Raw genomic sequence first — 17662 nt, forward strand, 5'->3', positions numbered from 1 at the left:
CTTCTGACCATTTGCTTGGAAAGTTGTTTTCCAGCCTTTCACTCTGAGGTAGTGTCTGTCTTTGTCTCTGAGGTGTGTTTCCTGTAGGCAGCAGAATGCAGGGTCCTCGTTGCGTATCCAGTTTGTTAATCTATGTCTTTTTATTGGGGAGTTGAGGCCATTGATATTGAGAGATATTAAGGAATAGTGATTATTGTTTCCCTTTATATTCATATTTGGATGTGAGGTTATGTTTGTGTGCTTTCATTCTCTTTGTTTTGTTGCCAAGACGATTAGTTTCTTGCTTCTTCTAGGGTATAGCTAGCCTCCTTATGTTGGGCTTTACCATTTATTATCCTTTGTAGTGCTGGATTTGTAGAAAGATATTGTGTAAATTTGGTTTTGTCATGGAATATCTTGGTTTCTCCATCAATGTTAATTGAGAGTTTTGCTGGATACAGTAACCTTGGCTGGCATTTGTGTTCTCTTAGGGTCTGTATGACATCAGTCCAGGATCTTCTGGCCTTCATAGTTTCTGGCGAGAAGTCTGGTGTGATTCTGATAGGTCTCCCTTTATATGTTACTTGACCTTTTTCCCTTACTGCTTTTAATATTCTTTCTTTATTTTGTGCGTTTGGTGTTTTGACAATTATGTGATGGGAGGTGTTTCTTTTCTGGTCCAATCTATTTGGAGTTCTGTAGGCTTCTTGTATGTCTATGGGTATCTCTTTTTTTAGGTTAGGGAAGTTTTCTTCTATGATTTTGTTGAAGATATTTACTGGTCCTTTGAGCTGGGAGTCTTCACTCTCTTCTATACCTATTATCCTTAGGTTTGATCTTCTCATTGAGTCCTGGATTTCCTGTATGTTTTGGACCAGTAGCTTTTTCTGCTTTACATTATCTTTGACAGTTGAGTCAATGATTTCTATGGAATCTTCGGCTCCTGAGATTCTCTCTTCCATCTCTTGTATTCTGTTGGTGAAGCTTGTATCTACAGCTCCTTGTCTCTTCTTTTGGTTTTCTATATCCAGGGTTGTTTCCATGTGTTCTTTCTTGATTGCTTCTATTTCCATTTTTAATTCCTTCAACTGTTTGATTGTGTTTTCCTGGAATTCTTTCAGGGATTTTTGCGATTCCTCTCTGTAGGCTTTTACTTGTTTATTAATGTTTTCCTGTGTTTCCCTAAGTGTGTTCATGTCTTTCTTGAATTCCTCCAGCATCATGATCAAATATGATTTTGAAACTAGATCTTGCTTTTCTGGTGTGTTTGGAAATTCCATGTTTGTTTTGGTGGGGGAATTGGGCTCCGATGATGGCATGTAGTCTTGGTTTCTGTTGCTTGGGTTCCTGTGCTTGCCTCTTGCCATCAGATTATCTCTAGTGTTACTTTGTTCTGCTATTTCTGACAGTGGCTAGACTGTCCTATAAGCCTGTGTGCCAGGAGTGCTGTAGACCTGTTTTCCTCTCTTTCAGTCAGTTATGGGGACAGAGTGTTCTGCTTTCGGGCGTGTAGTTTTTCCTCTGTATAGGTCTTCAGCTGTTCCTGTGGGCCTGTGTCTTGAGTTCACCAGGCAGCTTTCTTGCAGCAGAAAATTTGGTCTTACCTGTGGTCCCGAGGCTCAGGTTCGCTCGTGGGGTGCTGCCCAGGGGCTCTCTGCAGCGGCAGCAACCAGGAAGACCTGTGCCGCCCCTTCTGGGAGCTTCAGTGCACCAGGGTTCCAGATGGTCTTTGGCTTTTTCCTCTGGCGTCCGAGATGTGTGTGCAGGGAGCAGTCTCTTCTGGTTTCCCAGGCTTGTCTGCCTCTCTGAAGGTTTAGCTCTCTCTCCCACAGGATTTGGGTGCAGAGAACTGTTTATCCGGTCTGTTTCTTTCAGGTTCCCGCGGTGTCTCAGGCAGGTGTCCTGCCGCTCCTAGGCCCTCCCCCACGGGAGCCCAGAGGCCCTATACCGTTTCCTCTTGGGCCAGGGATGTGGGCAGGGGTGAGCAGTGTTGGTGGTCTCCTCCGCTCTGCAGCCTCAGGAGTGCCCACCTGACCAGGCGGTTGGGTCTCCGGTGCTTTTTCTTTTTCCCATTTTAATTAATTTTGCTTTGTGCTCATGAGACCAAATGGCTTTGATAGAGAGTGACACAGAGAATCCTTATACCCTGGTTTCCTGGGAAACCAGGCCAAGGAGAGTCATCTTTGAGAATCCTGGTTTCCCCTAATGAGGGCTGGTGATAAGAATGTGAATGTCACTACGCAACCCATAAATCTCAAGAAATCGTTATTTTTGTAAAACTTTTAATGCACTTTCGCAGATTCTCAGATTAGCATGCAATCAGCTATTTGCCCACATTCAATTACTCCTGAGGCCTCTCACAGGTGTGTATGTATGTGTGCATGTATGCTTGTCTGCCCGTGTTGGTGTGTATGATTATTTTCCCTACCAGGGTTATAAAAGTGCATGTACAGAGGCTGATGTGTTAGGTATGACAGCTTCCAGCTAGAAAAACATTTCCTGAGATATGAGCACTCAAGATTTTCAAGTTACAAAAAAGCTTTAAGGTATCTTTAAATCCCAGCTGATTGTGCCTGTCCATCAGTGATGACAATCAGCTCTTTGATGCTCATTCCGAATGCTCACATGCATCGACGCCCTCAGTTCTCTCTCTTCAAGCCTTTGGCTGAGCACATTTATTTGTTTATTTATTTATTTACTTTCCACAAGTTATTTGACAAGCATTTTTTTAGTTACTCAACATGTTTTCTGATTCAGTAAGAAAACTTTTGGGAGCAGAGTTTTTAATTGTGAATACACAGCGAATTACAGTTTTCTTCAGACATTTGAAAGAGGCATTGCCTATGCTAGCAGTTTTCTATATGTCACAGATCTCATAAGAGGACATATGTTTGCCATGTGTGTACCAATGCCAGATACTTGTTGTTGACGGTCACGGGCAGAAGGGGAGTGTGACCCAGATGTACTCTCTGTTCACAATTTTGTTATCATGTAATCAGAGAGCATAAATCACAAATATAAAAAATGGTTGTGTTTACAGACAAAGGTCATCTTTTAACATAGAATGCATTTGGGGAAGACTAAATTACAGTATAGTTAGCCACTGTAGTTACAAACTATTTTCAGATTAGCAATGATAGAGTGTATGACTGACTATTTCTGGACACTGAGAAAGCAGAATTTTAACCGTTTAAATATGGTTTGAACACTATTTAATGTGGGTTAAGATGGCATTCTCAGGTCTCAATATGCCAAAGAGACCAATGAAGAGAGAAGTATAAATTCTCCCCAGGCCATTTGACTATACCTACCATCATGTAAAAAAAAATTCTGACTAAATTCTAAAACAGTGGGAGCCAGCTGGAAAAGACTAATGGATGACATACAATATTAGATGCAGAAGTTTTGATCCATGAAGAAAATGACAGCTGCCTACTTCCGTGCTTCCAATTGTTTCTCTCCAAACAGTAGAAGGGAAAACAACACACAAAAGTATGCCTTTCTCATAACTTAAATATCATTCAAACTTTAATAAAATTTTAAGTAAAAGAAAACAAGAGCAACCAGGTTTCTATGAAAATTTCCCATGCCAGGCTCTATGGGAAGGGAAGACAAAGCTAGCTAGAAAACATTACCACCAGTCAGAAATTAAAATTTGAAGATGGAAATGGATAAAACAAGGAACACATTTTAGAAGTCAACTAAACTTTATGAAAATAAAGAAGGAAAAATGCAAAATTATTTCAGATGAAGTTCCCAGAAGGAGGCCAACTCCATAAGTAAGAATGCTGACCACTAAACTTGACCACTTGAGTTGCGTCCCTGGTGCCCACATCAAGGAAGGAGAAAATGGATTCTGCAAATGACTTCCTTGTGTGCATAATATCTCTGCTGTACATGCATATATGCATATATATAAATATGCATAATATCTATCATCTATCTTAATAGGAAAAAATACAACATAGCATAGTGATACATTGGATGGCTATTGAGGAATCATTAATAATGTATAAGATATACATGCAGGAGAATATCATGTGCTCTAGACAGAATGTTCCTAACAGATTTAAGTATTGATAACCTGTCTTTCCCAGCAATGGAATCAGGAGGTCAGGCCGTCTAGGAGGTGGCTAAGTTGCAGAGCCAAATGGGATTTGTGCTCTTATAAAACAAGCTCATTTCTAATTCTTTCCCTTACAGTATATGAGGTCTTAGCTACCAGGTACTTTCTCTCACTCTGGAGACAGGCATCCCTATTCTTGTCTATGGACTTCCCAGCCGATAGAGCTTTGAGAGATGATGGGTTTCTGTTGTTTATAAGCATTCTCTCTCATGATATTCCTTTGTAGCAGAACAAAGTTACTAAGACAAGTATCCCCGAATGTACTTATGCAACACCCCAACAAAATTCCAACTCGCTGCCACCTCACCATTAAAAAACAAGAAAACAAATTATGGGATAGGTTTTATTAGGAAACTAAAACACGTATTTACTTATAAAATTTGACATGTTTCTTAATGAGAAAGGAATATAGATAACTCCACTAAGTACAGAAAGGATGAAAGGATATTCACCCTCTCCAAGTCTACTCAATAGCACACTAACTTGCAATTATGCAAAAGAAGTCAGGGGTTATTGTTGGGGTAAGTTGTGTGAAATTGCGTCTCTGTCCTTCCCCACCTACCTAACCCATTCTCTGATTAGCTTAATACAAATATGGCGACAAATTGGATAGGTAGGAAGTGAAAGGTGGAACTTCCTGGGAGGGAACTCTGGAAGGGGAAGGAGAGACGGCCCTTTTGCCAGGAGAAATGGGAGGAAATGGATGTGATCACAGGCTTGGTAGGTTTAGCTAGTCACATGGCTGGATAGGACTAGTTAGTCAGGTTAACTTAGATGACCTAGGTAAGAGTCTGCCCAGCTAAAGCCTAAAGCTTTGAAATATTAAAGGTTTCTTACATGGTTATTTGGGGAAAGGAAGGTTAAGGAATAAGAGCCACTGTATCAATTTCCAGCATTAATATATATATATATATATATATATATCATAATGAGGATTTCATTTATAGTATAATATGAATAAGAAAGGAATAAAACTCTACTATACTAGGATAGTATTGAATCTAGGATAGAGTCTCAGAAAACCTTGATATATTAATAGCACAAATAATTTAAACACAAGCATTTAGTTACATAAAAATTTAAGTTTACATACAGAAAAATGTATGTTCTTTTTTTTATCATGTACACTGTGCCCACAAAAGCAAAAAAGAAAAAACCCTCACAGGAGACACAAAAATAGATTTACATAAACTGAATAATATTCTCAGTTCCCAGTTAAAAGAAGTCAGAAGCCCCAAAATATCAATTTTATGATTGCTATTTTAGAAACTTGGCATGCTTCCAGTCCAAATACCATGAAGAGATATTTATACACTCAAATTAATATTAAAATTCATGTGACAAAATAAAAGTGCAAAAATCTATCAGCTACATTTCTCCTTGTTGATACAAGTACCCAATAAAGACACTGTAAGGAAGGAAGGAAGGGTTATTTTCACTCACAGCTTTATGGTACATTCCATCAAGGTCGGAGATGATATGGTGGTAAATAATCATTGTGGTCACGGGAGTTTGAAGTAGATGGTGGCACTGTATCTGAAATCAGAAGACAGAGAGACGAATCCTGGTTCTCAGCTCATTCATTTTATTTTATTTTATTTATTTTTTTATTTAAATCCAATCTGAGACCCAAGCCCATTCAGGCCTCATCTCTCCACTTCAGCTAATGGTTTTTGCAGATACCAAAGGTGTCTTCCCATGACCATTCTAAATGCATTCGAGTTGACAATGGAGATTAACTTTCATATCGAATAAGTAAAAGAGCAGCTCTGTCAGGTCTCCCAGTCTTACTAGATGGTAAAACAAACACTGTCCAGAAATGACAATTAGAACAAGAAGGTGGTGTTACACACGTAGATGAATGTGTTAATAAAGTGCTTCCAAACTCTAAAAATATGTTCATGTGCTGGGGCAGTGAGCTAAGGAATAAGCAGGATGGAAAAAGTAAGGAGCCGGTGTGAGATGATGTGGCAGGTTCTTCACATAATCCCATATACAGGGACGAATTCTAAACATCCCAGCGATAGGTCTAAGTATGAACTATTTCACTCTACAATCACTAGCGATAAATATAAGTTAATTGCCTTTTAGTTTCGAACTAGGGGAAACTGTCTAAGTCTAAAATTCACATGCAATACTGAGAAATATTATTAATAAATTAAATAGTATAAATTATATTTTCATGGGAAAAACATCACAGTCAAGATAATGACATGGCTGAAGTCTTTAAAATGAAGAGGAGAGGAAGGCATTAGCAAACACTTTACAAGATATCTCCACATATGTTCAAGTATCCTTTAAACATATGTAAACATGTTTGGGTCTACAAATGAGCAGAAACTTTGGGCAAATTCTGGTCATACTGATAGGTATGAAAAAGTATATTGAGGCAGGTGAGAAGGCACAGTGGTTAAAAGTATAGATTGCTTTTTCAGAGCACCCAAGTTCAGTTCTTGGAAACTACACAGTAGCTCACAACTATCTTGATCTCCAGTTCCAGGGGATCTGGAGCCCTCTTCTGATTGTTTACAAGCACGAGGAACATACCTGGTAGACACTCATGCATTCAGATAAATCACACATAACACACACACACACACACACACACACACACACACACACACACACAATAAGCAAACCAACAAATCAACCAGCAAATAACATGTTGCTGAGGAAATAGAAGAGCAGATCCTTTTGTGTATCATGGATAAGCTTAAAAACCAGTAGGACCTATTTATGGGCGTGTGGCCAATACATAAACAAAGTAAGGATTTTGTTTTTGACCCAGAAATCTTTTTTTTTCTTTATTAACTTGAGCATTTCTTATATATATTTCGAGTGTTATTCCCCTTCCCTGTTTCCAGGCCAACATCCCCCTAACCCATCCCACTCCCCTTCTCTATGGGTGTTCCCCTCCCCATTCTCCCCCATTACCGCCCTCTCCGCAACAATCACGTTCACTGGGGGTTCAGTCTTAGCAGGACCCAGGGCTTCCCCTTCCACTGGTGCTCTTACTAGGATATTCATTGCTACCTATGAGGTTGGAGCCCAGGGTCAGTCCATGTATAGTCTTTGGGTAGTGGCTTAGTCCCTGGAAGCTCTGGTTGGTTGGCATTGTTGTTCATACGGGGTCTCAAGCCCCTTAAAGCTCTTTCAGTCCTTTCTCTGATTCCTTCAACGGGGGTCTCGTTCTCAGTTCAGTTTGACCCAGCAATCTTAACACTAGGTGGGTTTTTTTTTTTTATTTTTGTTGTTGTTGTTTTTTAGCTTTTTTTTTGTTTTTTTTTTTTTTTTTTTGCTGTAAAAGTACATTATGGAAATACAGCAATAAGAATGTAAAAAAGTTACACCAATATGAATATAAATGTAATATGGAAATGAAAATATTAGAAATTAAATGCTTATTATCATGTGTTAATAGATTAAAATGGTGGATTTCACGATGGGATATAAATATACATATGTTATATACCTTAGTCATATTCATCAATCCATACTGTCTCTTGTTTCTCCTCCATCTTTCTTCTTTTCCTCTTCCCAAATAGACTCCCATATACTTTCCTACTTTTCTTTCATTTTTGGATTCCACATGTAACAGAAAACCTATTTTGCTTAGTCGAGTGACTTTTAGCTCGAGCTGAAAGGACATGATTTCCTTCTTTATGACAGAATAAAACTGCATTGTGCAAATAGTCCGCCTTTTCTTTATCTATTCGTCTGACTGTGGACACCAGGCTGATTCTGTAACTTTGTATAGTGTCATAATTGAGGGTCTGCAGATATCTATAGTGCATGTAATACTAATATTAGGAGTCACTAAATGTGAATGCGAAGGTCATTTTAGTGAACGCTGACGTGATAATGTTGGGAATTATTTATAATGGAAAAATTTTCGATATGACCTGAGCGACTACAGACTGAATATTGTATAAATCAATACTGCATACTTACATGAGGAAGTCTATGTGCCTGTGGATATGAACTTGATGGAGATGAATTAATTATGGAGTCATTTCCAAATTAAATAGAAAAATGGCCCTGAGGATTTTAGATTTGAATTAAGCCATGCTGCTAGCCTCTTTGTATTTCAAGCATGCAGGTAGATGACTTGTGATGGAACATCTCAGATTCTATAAACATTGTATGACCCAGTTGAACTGGGAAATTTCTGTGTATGCAATCTGTATCTATCATCTATTTATTTGCCTAATATATATATATATGCCAGCCTATCTATGAATAATTTAATATATATGTAGTATATGTATATAAATTCATGTGGATTTTACTGTACTGTAACAAGTACTTGAGCTATCCCAAGTTAAAGGGATAGAAGGTTTATTTGGGGTTGAGGTTACAGAGTGAGCACACAGTTGTTTAATCTGTTGCCTAGGCCTGAGGTGGCACGCATAGTATGTATACATCAGGAGTTCATGGTGTCAGCAGCTTCTTCACCTTGTGGCAGCAAGAAAGTGAAGACAATAAGGATGAGGAAGAAGCTGAGGCTGTAACATCCTCCTCAATCACAGTGACCTAACTTCTTCCTCCAATGTGCTCCACCCCTTAAAGATTATTCTGGAACCTCACTAACATTAAGGGTTATAGAATAAATCATGTGGGTCTTTGTGGGACACATAAGATCCACACTGAATAGATAAACAACATGTGAGTGTATGTGGGTTTATGTAACTATCATGCAAATTAAGACTCCTTACCTCACTGTGATACTTAATTATCATCATCAATTTGATTGGATCTGGAATCAAATAAAAGACAAACTTCCCCCAGAATCATCAAGGCATTTCCCGGCAGGCTTAACTGGGGGTGGGGGAGGAGAAGCCATTTCCCCAGAGTGAGCAGCAATTCTGGTGGTAGCTGAGATACAAGGAGACACCATGGGAATGTCATGGCTACTTTTCTTTTGCTGCTGGATGCGTCTCTGTTGTTGCTGTTGTGGCTGTCACCACTAGCCACTCACGTTAGAACTCAGCTTTTTCCATCTTCAAATGTGGACTGAAGATGAGCAACTCTCCAGGACCAACCCCTAGGATTTTAGCATAAGATTGGGATGGCTGGGGCATTAGTCCTTAGGGACTAGGCACCTGCTGGATCCAGAGCTCTCTAGCGTGCAGCCCACCATGGTTGGATTACCTCATGCATATCGTGTGGACAAATAGAATGTGTTTTCATAAGCTATTCATTCACGCTGTCAGTTCGGTTCCCAGGGAGAATCCTAATATAGGCACGCACCTGAAGAGAACACCATGGCCACACTGAAAGTCACAATTCGGTTCTTTTTTTTTTTTTTTTTTTTTTTTTTTTTTTTTTTTTTTTGAGCTGGGGACCGAACCCAGGGCTTTGCGCTTCCTAGGTAAGCGCTCTACCACTGAGCTAAATCCCCAGCCCCCACAATTCGGTTCTTAAACCCATATTTAACCATTCTCTCCAACCTCAGAAGAGACTCTTTTCTAGTTGATTCCAAAAGGATAGGAAACAATAGTTTTAGAATGCCTAAAATAATAATATGGTGAGCATGAAATATAAACGGTAATTACACTCATTTCTTCTGTGTCCAAAACAGAGGTCAACATCTCACTGAAGAAGTCAATTTACATTTTAGGTACACAAATGTCATATGGAGGTTACATTTTAGGGAATCAGCTTTTTATGCCTTTCGGACTTTCTATACCAAGGCAAAGACCCTCTTGATATTACTTTCTAAATATATTTTCTTATGATAATAAGATGCTTGAATTTGAACAAAGGAGTTATTCAAGTCCCTTTTTTCTGATCCGTTGATAATAGATAATTGCCCACCAGAAATACAAAGCTCTGTACACATTCATCCCTTAAGAATATTCATAAGTCCCTTGACAATGATATATCCCAAAAAATCTAGAAGAGGAGATGACGTTGAGTTTGGTACATTATCAACAACAAACTTAAGAAGAGATAGGACTTATTTTATGAATGGTTGTTGAGACACCCCTTCCATATTCAGTCTGTGTTTGGTTTTTAAAATATTATAAATATATAAGTTATTATAAAAGAACTACCACTCTAGGGAACTAGTGTACAGAGGAACATGAGAACGCCGAATATACTGTAATAGCATTCTCTGCTATTTACATCTTACTACACCTGGAGAAGGCTGGAGGCCAGCAAGTACACTCCCTCTACTGTCTTCACATGTTCCCTCTGCCCAGAGCACTGGACTTGCCTGTGTGTGCTTGCATGGTCACAGCTGCTTTTACATGGGTGCTGGAGATTTGAATTCAGGTCCTCATGCATGCACAGCAAGCATCCTTATCCACTGAGCCATCGTTCTAAGCCTCTTATGATTCTAAAAAATGTAGAAGACTCTAAATGCCCTGCTGAATACTCTCTATACTTTTGTACCCCTTTGCCCTTTGTTGGTCATCTCCACAGGCTGTATCATTTGCTTTGAAGTGTGACAAAGTGATCTCAGCTCAGGATCCTGCTGCACAGGGAGGCATTATCGATTTCTTGGAGAGAAGCAGAGACTTGAGATGTCGCTTTTAAACTTAGCTGGCAGATCCCAGCAGCTTGTGATATGTAATTTACTCTAATGAAATCATTGCATTCTCTGGTCCTTTAGCAGAGAAAGGAAGGTGAAAGGTCATGGAAGGGAGAAGGATCTTGAGCAGCCAGGTGTAAAGGACTGTTCACTCCCATATCCAGTCTCATTCTGAATGATGGTGGCTAAATTCTCCTACTCTGTGTGAACTAAATAGTCTTCTTAGACAGTAAAAAAGGGGAAAAAAGATATATGTATGTAATTGTGTTGTTATCAGTGTGTCCATTATGATTTAATTGCTCGGACAATTTTATTTTTTCTTATTTCTGTTTCAACCTATAGATTCTTGCAATTTTGCAGTTAATATGCTCAACAGAGAAGATTTCTTTGTTTTTAACAATGTTTTTAGGCATCTTTTTGGCTATTCTAAGTTTTATCCTTCAATAATTAAGTTACAGACCACTTGAAGAGACTTTGACATTTATTTAGCTCAGCTGTGACTTACATTACATACTTCGTGGCTTTTTAGGAGAAAGTCACAAATCTGGCAGTGACATTCTCCACCCACTCAGTACCTTTTGGGGAATCTCTAGGGCTCTGAGGATGCTGTTAGCTCATTATGTGTTGTTTGCCTCATCTCTACGTGGTCAGTTCCTCTTTTTCTTCAGGGATATAATGAATGGGATGAATTGCAATAAGGCGTAAGAAGTCTTTCCGTGTAACATTGTGACTCCATGTTATATTCTGTCATCAGAAATTGATGCTATAACGGAATCTGTGAGCCACAGAATCATTACTGAATCATGAGGGCAGTTTGAATAGAGTTCAGTCTGCTTCTCTTCTTGAAAGCTACTGTTCACAAATGCAAAAAAAAATTAGTGCAGACCCTCCGAAGAGCGCTGGGATAAATATTCCTAACCACAGTTTCTATTTTCAGCACACCCTTTGTACTCAGCTAGCAACCATGACAGATGGAACTCGGAATTTCTCTGTCTCTGCAATGTGGTAATTCCTGAGTGTCCTTAAGTGATGAGTGAAGGCATTTTTTGCATGTACCATCTGATGAACTGAGTCTAGAATTTTGGTGAGGTAAGTAGAGGTAGATTTAATTCATGAATAACACAAAGACAGAAGGCAAGGTTTTTGTTTTGGTTTTTGGTTTTTGGTTTTTTTCAGAGCTCTGATGGCTGAAATTGTCATAGTTGGCCTTTAAATCGTCTCAGTCCATGGGAAATGCCCTCTGCACTGCCAGCTCTTTCTCTCATGTATGTCTAAGAAGCAAATCAGACTCTATAAGGTAGAGCCCTGTAAAACAGGAGAGAAGTCATTAATTGAAAAATTCCTATCTGAATACATACTTATAAAACTGTGCATTGTAATTCACTCACATTTTTACTTGATCCATTATTTTATCTATCAACATCTCAAATGCCACCCCCTCCCTGTGCTCCCTGATAGAATTCTTCCCTATCCTCCCTCCTCTTCAGCTCTGAGAGGACACCCCTCTCTCTGGGTATCCTTCCACCCTGGGGCACAAAGTCTTTATAGGATTAGGCTCATTCTCTCTTATTGACGCCAGACAGGCAGTCCTCTGCTACATATGTGCCGGGGTCCTTGGACCAGCTCATGTATGTTCTTTGGTTTTAATCATGACAGTAGATTTGCTTCTCTTTGGACTGAAAGCCACAGGAACCTTAATGAATTACTACATTCAATCCTCTCTAGAAACCTACAGAGCAGCTTTGAGTAGCTCTTATTGTACATCTGAAAAACAACTGGGCTTTGAGGGTTATCATTTAATTTACTGCTTTTCTCCTTTGGAGACTGTTATGTTTGCTGGAAAATGGGAAAAAAAGGCCAGAGTCTTGGGGATTTCTGGGTTGAGATTTTATTGCTTTTCTGAAGTTCCACAACTGTTTGTCTCAGAGTGGAGAGGAAATTGGAACAGTCGGAGAGCTGAGCTGACTATAACTTTACATTTGGTTGAAAAAAAGATAGGATTTTTGTTGCAAATGGCCTGGGTCCTCTGGAGGGACTGGAGTAAATTCGGAGGCAAGAGATTCTTCATGTTGTTGTGAATGGGGCAGACAAGGTGGGGCTGTTTACTCTTATATGTTGTGTTGAAGTGTTTGTCTCCTTTTTCAACTGTTAGGCTGGGCACGTCCATGTCCCTTACTCCTTATATGTAGCCTATCCAACCTAGTCTCTTGCCCCTTTTAGCTGGTTCGTATGTATGTGCATATGTACCAGATATTCAGACATTTGCATATTGTGTATAGATGCATTTCTACTATACTGTGCATAGATTTTTTTCTGAGTATAAATATATGCACTTCCTTATTTTGAAATTTTATATTCCAACATAACTCCTGCATGATCCCTGATTTAGAATTGGAGCCATTATGGAGTAACTATAATGAAAAGGCAGGAGCTTTTTTCGATGGAGAACTCCCTGGTCTTTCTCAACATCAGAAAATATAGGTATCAAACTTTACTATACTATTACAAGTTGAACAATTTACCTCACACAACTATGCTCTGGTACCACAGAAAAGAATCATCATCCCAGGCAGGATCCACAGGGGAAGAAAACGGGCCAATTGGCCCATGTATGGTCCAGAACCACTTGCTTTCTGTAGGCAGAAGGCTTGCTGATTGTTGAGTGAGCCGAAGAAAGGCTGGGTGCTGAAAATAATACTTTGTGTGCCCTTCCCAGGCTGAGTACCACAAATGTGGGTTTCAGAGGGGCTGGTCATGTGCAAGTTGATTTTTGATAATGTTTTACAAGGACCACATCTCAGCTTAATGTCATTTGCATCCCGACAACTGATAATAGGGAGGTTTCTAATGCCCTCCAGTACTTGTCAAAAACAAAACTAAATCTTTGGTGAGCTCATTCTTCGATATTATTTGGTAATATTATTTTTGGTGTACTTTACCTTTTTTGTCTATTGGCTATAAAAGTTGTAACAAAATGTTCAGCATAAGATAAAAATAAAATAAATAAGGAACACAGTGTGAATAAACAAATAGAAATGGAAAAAAAATACCCAGAAGAATGGGGCTTCATATAAGACCATTATTAGACAAAATTATATATTCAAGGATAAGATGTTAAATTATGGAAAAATACAAAGATAAATCAAGTAATTGAAAAATGTCATAAACTCCGTGTGGAGTTTGAAGGCAGAGAGGATGCAGCTAATGAGAGAATCAGTAAAGGGAACCAAGACCAAGAGAACTATGTTACATTTAAGGACAGAGATATGAAAGGATGAAAACATTTCAGTATACATATAGAAAACTATACAAGATACAATAAAATGTATGTATATATATGTGTGTGTATATGTAGATATATTCCATGTATAAGATATATGTTGCATGTATATATCTTATTGTATATTATTGTAAAATATATTAATACAATGTGTATAATATTAAAATCTATTAATAAATATGAATTGTGGCAATATTGTATATTATTATATGTTGTATATAGTACATATTATATATACTTTTGTATAGATATGTATGAATCATAGAACTCAAGGACAGTAGAGTGATTTAGAAATAATATTTTAAGTAATAACTGAATATATCTGACAAATTTGAGAAGGTTTGTGAATAATAATTTTGACAATTGCACAAAAACCTTTCAATAAATTGAAAAAAGTAAAGTGAAATGGAAGGAAGGTCAAGAAATAGTAAACATATCAAAAGTAAGAGAAGGACTGCAAAGACGAAGCAATTAGATCAATAACTAAATTATTAATAGAATGAAAAAATTATAGGCCACTAATACTCAGTGTGGATATAAAGATAGTAAATGAAATATTTCTAACTACTCCAGTGATATCATAGTGGTTTACTATATTACATCCATGTTGGATTAACTGTAGAATAGAAGATTAAGCTTATTAATAATAAATCAATATAATTTATTGCAAAGAAAAGGAGAAAGGTAAATTGATTATTTTAATAAAAGAAAAATAAGTTGGCAGAATAAGTTGGAGGTGTGGTTCAGTTTGACTAGTACTTGCCTAGCAAACACAAGGCCCTGGGTTTGTTCGCCCAGCATGACACAAATGAGGTATGGCAGTACATGTCTATTGATAGCAGCACAAGGGACAGAGGCAGGGGAAACACAAATTCAAAATCATTTTAGCTACACAGTGATTTTAAGGCCAGCCTAGAATGCATGGGACCCTCTCTTTAAAAGGAAAAGAAATAGGAAGAATATCTTTAAATGTATTATATTTTAAGTATGCTTATATAGGGATTGGGCTATTCCATATGATCTGACTTCTCCCTTGAAAAGGAAGGGGCATTTATTAGTCACTCCTTATCTTTTTCCTCAAATCTTCAAGTTCTTGAAAAGAAAAACCCTTCCATATTGGCAAAAGGGTAAAATTTTGATTTTTAAGACCCATACAAGGTAAAGATAAAGGCTATTATTTTTTCCTGTTTAACAGTGTTCTGTGAACCAGGTGGGACCATAAGGACTATGAAGCAGAAATAGGCTGTTATGATATATTTTATCTGGAAATAGCCCCATAGTCTACAGATCAATTATTCAATTTAATATGTAGCTTTAGCAGGATTTATGAAAATAAGGCTGAGGAGATCAATATGTAGAAATCAGAATGCATTTCTCTGTAGTAATAATAGTTGGATAATTTAAAAAATGACCACCTGCAGAAGGATGGAGAAACTCAAGTCTTGAACAATACAGTACAGTAGCTGTATTGGACGTTCATGAAGCAAATATAAAATAGTCTTGACCGTAATTCTTTTTACACATATGTGTACACATGTGTGCTCATTAGTGTGAGGGTAGAAGACTGCCTCCCTAGGGTGTTTATTCTCAAGAGCCGTCGCATGCATTTTTGAGACAGGATTTCTCAGTGGCCTGGCAATCACCCAGGGTGTTAGGATGCTGATACAAAAGAAGAAATCTTTTACTCAACTTCTTGGTGCTTTTAATAGCAACCAGAGCCTGCTATATCCCGACACCCCCCACCTTTTACATGGATGCTTGGGATTGAATTTGGGTGCCCATGGATGCAAGGCAAGCATTCCTCCCAACTGAGCTATTCCCTGAGCCCCTGAATTTCTTAAGATCATAAGGGAATGGAATAATGAACAATGTTCATGCACAAGACAGAAGACGCAATACCGTCAGCCTGCCAGTGCTCTCCAAACTGATTGACAGGTTCAATGAAGCTGCTGTCAAACCACCAAGTCGTTATAAAAATATTGTGTTTGCATGTAACTTGACATGTCAATTTGAAAATTTTATGAAAATGGAAAAAAGAAAAAGCCCAAACCAGTTAAGGCACAACAGATGATGAACGAACAGGAGAGACTTGCTTTGGCATAAAACAGAAATTTGTTTTAGATCTATAGTAATTAAGCAAGGACTGCTCTCTACAAGAATAGACCACTGGTTCCTTGGATGAGAATGAACGCTTGAAAAGAGCCTGATGGATAGGGTAGGATCGTTTTGTGAAAAGTTTATACGTCAGAGCTGTGGGAACAGAGCAGGCAGGCCTTTAATATAAAATGTGTCTGTACAATAAGCTAGTGTATAAGAAAAAAATATGTGATTTGAACCTCACAGCATATGTGAAAATCAGTCCCTGGAGGAATAAATGTGAAAAATAACTTCAACATTCCTTAGGAAGGTAATAAATATAGCCAGGACTTGGGATAGAAAATGCTAAAGATTTAATAATTTCAATGAAAAGATTCAAATGCTGACTTTATAAAACTAACAACATTAAAAACTCTTATTTTTACCTTTTATTATGAGTGTGCCTGCATGTGCCTATATGGTGTATGTCCATGGGGGTGCAAGAGTAATCAGTGGTTGTGAGCCAGGAGCTTGGCTTCAGGAAATCAATCTTTGGTCCTTTGGAAGAATAGCACTCTTTTCACTATTATTCCCTCTCTCCAGGCCCCAAATAAGGAACATTCTATGTGAAGGGTGCTCAAAACATAGGAGCTTAGATTTATGTCCTAAACATTTCTGAATAGTGTGTGAAAGCAAAATCATTAATTGACTTGTGAGGACATTTCATAGGCACTAATAGCCAAGTGACCAGTGACCCCAGAGAGTTGTCTTAGAGATGCATGGGTACCACTAGCGTCTTCATATCGGATATTACGCCAGATCACCTGTGCTTTTGGTATGATCCCTGCATGGGAATTACACCCATTATGTAATGATGTAATGGAGAAATGGGAGCTAATCTGAGCTTCTCTAGTCATGAAGGTCATGACCCCACTCCCCAAGTGCTTTGTGGGTCCTTGGTCTTATTCCCCTTTTGTTACCTATATCATTGCACATGACAGTTTGCTCCTGCATACCCTCATAGCCTGGTGTGCTCTCTCAGCACAGGAAGAAAGCCACAGGGTCAATCCATTATTAACTGGAATCTCCAAAGGTGTCAACTACAGCACCTTTCCTCTTCATAATTGATTATCTCGTGTATTTGAGTATAATGATTAAACACTGCCTGACAAGGTATGATGACTAAAAGGATAAATATGTACTTTTATATGCTCATCAAAATAGTTAAATATGGAGACTTGACATTTACAAGTGTTGGCAAGATTAGAGGATGCTGGAGGTTGATGGTCACTGACTATATATATTTTACTCTGATGTCTGTTTCTTTGATCGACACCATGACCATGAAACACTTGGGAAAGAGAAGTCTGTCTTTCATTTTCTGATAACAACAGTCCATTTGGAAGGGAAGTTGAAATCTTCCTGAAATGCTGTTTACTGGATTGATTTTCTTGGTTGGCTCAGCTTTCTTTCTTGTACAACCCAGGACCACCTGTCCAGGAGGGGTATTGATCATAGGTGTTTGGGTCCTCTGACATCATTCAAGACAATTCCTAGTGGACGTGGCCATAGGCCAATATGTTCTGGGCAGTTCCTCAACTGAAAGTCCCTCTTCCCAGGGGCTTCTTCATTATGTTGGGTTGACAAAAAAATCAAAACAAAA

This window comes from Rattus norvegicus, chromosome 20, assembly GCF_021556685.1.
Source record: "Rattus norvegicus strain SHRSP/BbbUtx chromosome 20, alternate assembly SHRSP_T2T, whole genome shotgun sequence".
Taxonomy (NCBI): domain Eukaryota; kingdom Metazoa; phylum Chordata; class Mammalia; order Rodentia; family Muridae; genus Rattus; species Rattus norvegicus.